Here is a 6,354-nt window from a genome sequence, read left to right as displayed (position 1 = left end):
CAGTGGTTTGTGAGAGTTTTCCAATCCTCATTTGAACCCTTTATTGCTTTGAACTTGACCATGCAGTGAATTGCAGCGTGTATTATGGGAGACTGTCTGACTGACTATTAGCATAAAGGGCCAGTGATCTGGAAATGCCTGCTGCAGAACTGCCCCGGGCCCTGCACTTGAACAGAAGCAGGGCAGGCTATACCTGCAGCATTTCTGAAATGCTCACTACACCGAAGGGCTTTCTTAGAAGTTTTTCCAAACCATGTAATTTTGGAATAGTATTTCCTAGTGGTTTAAATTCATCAAAAATGCTGCTTGCTAAAATTTGATTTATTGTGTACTTAATCTGTGTTTCCCAAAAAGATATGAATATTCACAACGTAAATCTGATATAGATAAATTCATGTTTTGCCATATTTAAAGGTGCTGTATGTAGGATTGACACCAAGTGGTTGAATTGCTGTCCAAATTCAAAATATTTTCACCCGGCCCCTCCTCCTCAGACTTGTTGCACAAGCAGGTTGCCAGATTGACGACACCAAATTGAAATGAGCGCACTTGACAATTAATAAAATGAAATATGCTGTGTTTTCCAGAATCTGGCAACCCGGGATGCCGATCTGGGGATGGCCGGGTTTCACAAAACAAAGACTGACATTCCAGCCCTGAACGCACATTTAAATAAAATATGATAAATAAGTATGTTAACTTAGCATGTTTCATAAATATCTGCAAACATATTATTGTATTTTTAAAAGTCAAAAACTTTAATACAGCACCTTTAAGCATCCCAACATTTTTTTAAATCAGACATTGTATCTGAATTTTGAACCATACACAGTAGATAATTTTTTAGGCTTAGTGTTTTGAATGAATCGTTCGAATAACTGAAACTGACTTTCTAGTTTCAAACTTGTATGATTGTTTTGCCTGATTTGACAATGAAATTTGACGGTGAACATTTATATACATTTTTGGATTTTTTTTTAATGATGCTTCTTGATCACCATTGACATTAATTTTATGCAAAACAGCTGTGTGAACAACCTGTTTTACATCTCCTTTTGTGTTCACCAGAAGAAAGAAAATCATACAGATTTGGAATGACACTGATGACAGAAATTTCATTTTGGGGTGAACTATCTTTTGAAGCTTATCATATGGTTCATCAAAATACCTTAGTTCATTTAAAATCTTTAACTGAATCATTTACTGAAAACCAAGCTCACACAGTTTCTCTGTGTCTGTGGTTTCTGTGAGAGCCGTTCGTTCTGATGTAATGTCTGTAGCATTAGGTGTGTCTTCCATTTACTGCTGATATATAGACACAAGCGGCACAGCTTTCTAACACTCAGGGAATCACTCCCCTCTCAGAGATTTGGTTTCATCCTAACTAAAAGAGACAATCATAGTTCCTGATACCTTTTATGAAGTATCTACAGTACATACAAATTGTTAATCAATTTAGACTATAAAATAAGCCCAATAGTCCTATTTGAGTCCTGTTTGAGGGTTAGCTAGAATGCTTTTCTTTTGTTTTACACTAAACTATAAATTATTATATTGCAGTTTTCCCCCCTTATGGCAACTATGTGCACAAATGAGATGAATGTTGAAACTTCATCTTGCACAAAATAAGTTTCTGTTCCTTTAACTTGATGCTATCTCTTCATATTCTCTCGCAGAGATTAAGTTATTTAAATTCACATCACTAAACTGTACACCTCACAGCTCAAAACTACAAGCCGGCTCTGGCTTCAGAGGAAACATACAGTGGTGATTAAAGTTAGAGAACAAAAAAATACAGATTTTTTTTCTGAAATATATTATTCATCTCCATAGCTCAAAACCCATTACTGTAGATGGAAAGTGAATTGGGCCAGATCTGCATTTGCTGAGGCTTTATGGATACAGTTAAGCTGTCTGCCGATTCACAATTTAACAAGAGCAATAAGGCACAGCCAAAGGTTCTGCTCCTCCCAGACTCTCATCTAAAAAAGAGAGAGAAGATAGAGAGACAGAATATAGATATGCCACTAAAGTTCAGGATAGTTCCCAGGTGTAAATGACTTTCTTCATTCATATGAATGCAATCAAAGTTATATTTAAAAATGTCCTGGCTCTTCCAGGCGTTCTTATGGCAGTGAATGGGTTAGATTCAATAGTCCTATAGAAGTCCAATAAACTGCGCAAATACATAATAAAATAAAAAAAGTTCTCCATATAGCTCCAGGGGGTTAATAAAGGCCTCCTGAAGTGAATCAGTGCATTTTTGTAAGAAAAATATCTATATTTAAAACTTTATAAACCATAGTCTCTAGCTTCCGCAAATTGTCGAATGCGCGTCCACGAGAGAGTAAGGACATTTACCAATCATAGCTCTGTCCAGATCTTGTGGGTTCTTCCTGTTCGGGTCATTAAGTTGCTTCAACACAGAACACTGGCATCAGGAAATTCTATCATTCTGATGGCACCCATTCACCATAGAGGATCCATTAGATCTAAATGTCTTCAAATCTGTTCTGATGAAGAAACTAACTCATTTACATCTTTGAAGGCCTGATGGTGAGTACATTTGCAACAAAATTTTCGTTTTTGGGTGAACTGTTCCTATCAGGAAAACGAGATACAATGCAGTTTGCATCTGATACCAAAAAAAGTAAAGTTTCACTGTTTGTATTTTGCATTTTATTTAAAGATTTCCTGTCAGTTAACGATGCCTGAATGTTTCTGAGGGTACCTGACTTCAGCGAGAGCTACAGCCACACGCATTGCTCCCTTCATCTCTGGCCTTCCTGGGTACATTGCATCATAACCTGTGGAAGTAGAAGGTCTTAAGATCATTACATCTGAAGACAAAATAGGAGTAATATGGTTTTAAGTACACAAAAAGGCCAAGAAGTGATTATTTTTTACTGGTTTCTTCTCTTCTAGATCACATGTTCCTTCCATGGACCTTCAAGAGTGATCTCAGGCCCTCTGATGCAACATTTCAGTAAACAGAAACTCAAAAATAGTGTGACTGTGGGTATTTTTAATGAGTAATAGAAGTTAATTGTTCGAGGAAGACAACATTTGGATATTGTGGTTAAAGAGAGTGATATAGCACAGAATAAAGATAATGATTGATCTGCCTTGTTCTTTTAACAAGAATTAACAACATTAATAAATGTGTCTTTAATGTGTCTATTTTTTAATTATTTAACTGTTGTTATATTTTTTTTATTATTTTTTTTAATATTTATTTAGTTCATGTGGCTCAAGTGGTAGAGCATTGCGTTAGCAGCGCAAGGTTGTGGGTTCGATTCCCAGGGTGTACATGTTAGGTTAAAAAAAATGTTAGCCTGAATGCATTGTAAGTTGCTTTGGATAAAAGCGTCTGCTAAATATATATATATATATATATATATATATATATATATATATATATATATATATATATATATATATATATATATATATATATATATATATATATACTTACATAAATTACCTTGTTTTGCCTTATAAAGCTAATCTTTTTTAATAATTTTAAATCTTGATTTTGTCAATTTTTTCCCAGTCACACCACTTCTGGCACCAGTCGCCCTGTCCGCCTGGGTGCAGGCCATCTGTGATACCAAGACCAAAAATCGACTCTCATAACCTGATTCATGAGATGCCTCAGCTTTCAGAACACACATATGATTCATGGGTGAAAAAAAATGTGTCGATGCATATTAAAATTGTTCCTCACTGCGGGCTCTCACACTATCTCACTCTCTCTATTTCACTCTCTGTTTTCGACTGTTTCACTTGCTGTTCTGAGATATTGTTAGTAATCATGATGTCTTGTCACATAAACCACACACTCTTATGCAAGTTTACACCCAGTGGTCTTACTGTAAATACCATAACATTCTTTGTCATGTATGAATGGATATTTCCTCTTATTTGCCAAGGACTATATCTTCTATTTGAAAGACTATATAATAGACTGTTTTATAAGATACTCAAGGCCATGATTGTGATCTCTGGTCATTCTGATGCATGTTGCATAGCATGACTATGTTCATAATATAGCACAACCTCCAATCATTTTTTCTTACACATATGAGTTTAAACAAGGTTAAAGGGATAGTTTACCCAAAAAGGAAAATTCTGTAATTAATTACTCACCCTCAAGTCTTTCCAAACCCGTAAGACCTTTGTTCATCTTTGAATCCGAGAGCTTTCTGACCCTGCATAGACAGCAATGCAACTGAAACATTCCCAGGCCCAGAAAGGTAGTAAGGACATTGTTAAAATAGTCCATGATATCAGTGGTTCAACCGTAATGTTTGAAAATGATGAAAACTTACTATTCATCAAAGAATGATGAAAAAACATATTTCCACAAAAAGATCAATCAGCAAAGTTTCAACATTGATGATAAAAATACTAAATATTTATTGAGAAGCAAATCACCATATTAGAATAATTTCTGAATTACCGCGTGACACATAATCAGATTTGATTCAGTTTGCATTACAGGTATTTAAATGATTTTTTAAAAACTATTTTTAAACATTTATTTTATATTGTAATAATATTTGAAAACTTGACTGTTTTTTACTTTATTTTTCATCAAATAAATGCAGCCTTAGTGCGCATGAGAGACCTATTCTCAAAACATAAACAATTCTTCTCAACCCTAATTTTTGAATGGAAATGCATTTGTGTTCATTGCAGCTCTTTTATTTAGTTAATTGCCTTGTGGCTCACGATTACAGACTTGTGACCCTAGTGACTTTAGCTGTCTCTATCTTATGTTTCTCTCTGTTGATCATCCAGTGCTTTGCCCCGTCCTTGCACAGTTGACAGCTCTACGCCGTGAAACTCAATCAGATGTCTGGCTTTGTTCCTCCTGGGGTCTCCAGGTTATTGATTTTTGCAGTGGACTCGGTGCACACGGATCAGTACTTCTACAAAGGGTTATAGCTAAAATTATTTTGTCTCTACATTAGTAAAGGCCATGTCCTTTTTCTCTCAGACCACGATTTGCTGTTAAATTGTGTGTTTAATTAAAATATCAACTGTACTGAAATTAATTGACTTCAAATAAAGTTCCAAAAAGCTCTTTAGTGGAATATTCCAGGATATTTCATTGTTAAGCTTCTCTTTACAAGATATTTAATGTAGTTGTGTGGACTATCTGTGTATTTTTGTGATGTTTTTATCAGCTGTTTGGACTCTTATTCTGACGGCACCCATTCACTGCCGAGGATCCATTGGTTAGCAAGTGATGTAATGCTAATTTCTCCAAATCTTTTACAATGAAGAAACAAACTCATCTACATCTTGAATGGCCTTAGAGTGAGGAATTTTTTAACAAATGTACATTTTTGGCTGAACTATTACTTTAACTTCTACTGAACCAAAAATATATTCTTTTAACAATAGATGTTATGTAAAAAATAAAACAATGACTGCGTAATCTTTGTATTCAGTTTCAGACATAACCTTGATCTTTGCTTGTGAAATATTATCTTGACGCTTGTGCAGAGAGCCCAGCAAAGTCATCAGGTATTGTCACTAGAAGCATTGTCATTAGCACGCCGCGTCAGGCTATAAATTACCGACACAATGCAGGTCAGGACAAGGATGGCAGTTATTGGAATGGCAGCAATGTAGCAGGGCCTGAGTCCCTCTGAGCATTTGGCAAGTGTGTGAGGCTTTGATCATCTGTCAGCTCAGAGGGTGCTATCTGCCTTGTGCCAAGTCTCTAAAATTGTGGAGGGAAACAGGGATAGACTTTGGCTCCAAACATCCTGCATTCTCCACTTCCTTCCTGCGCTGGCCCACATTGTCAGGCTTCCTCTTTCTCTTCTGCAGCCAATCACAAAGCACTGCTTTACAGATAGGCCCCTCCTACCATAAAGGAACGGTCACAGTAAGGTCGATTCGTGTTATTACTCCATCTGATAGTCTCTCTGGGGATTGATATGTGATTGATGACAATGTCCAGCTTTTCCATACCGGTGTTAAATGGGGTAGAAACAACCCCTATGATAAGTGAAACAGTGTGGGCTGAGGAAATCTGGTCTGCTGTAGTATCCTGCATCACACCAAATTAGATAACCTCAGTCAACCCTAAAACAGAAGGAAAATAAATAAAGAATGAATCACAGAACTAATTAGACTTCTAACACACCTTGGTAATGTCAGACAGATGGTTTAATTTACTGTCACAGCACGCTCAAGACCCCCTGGTCCACCGCCTTGCTCACTGTGGCCCTCTAAAACATGTAAACATCTCATGTTGCCTTCTGAATGTGGAAGGAGTGTCTCTATAAAGTTTGAGGAACAAAAACATATACCAATTCAAATCATATTGTATTTTTC

At 36.2% G+C, this 6,354-nt stretch overlaps 1 protein-coding gene across 1 annotated transcript in view; it reads left to right on the top strand.

The window, feature by feature from the left end:
- The window catches only part of LOC132124186 (guanine nucleotide exchange factor VAV3-like), a 131,739-nt gene that overhangs the window by 58,753 nt on the left and 66,632 nt on the right, over positions 1-6,354 (top strand). The window lies entirely within an intron of this gene.

The sequence above is a fragment of the Carassius carassius genome, chromosome 42 (assembly GCF_963082965.1).
Source record: "Carassius carassius chromosome 42, fCarCar2.1, whole genome shotgun sequence".
Lineage (NCBI taxonomy): Eukaryota > Metazoa > Chordata > Actinopteri > Cypriniformes > Cyprinidae > Carassius > Carassius carassius.
The sequence above is the reverse complement of the archived record's forward strand: the minus strand, read 5'-3'. Positions and strand labels throughout refer to the sequence as shown.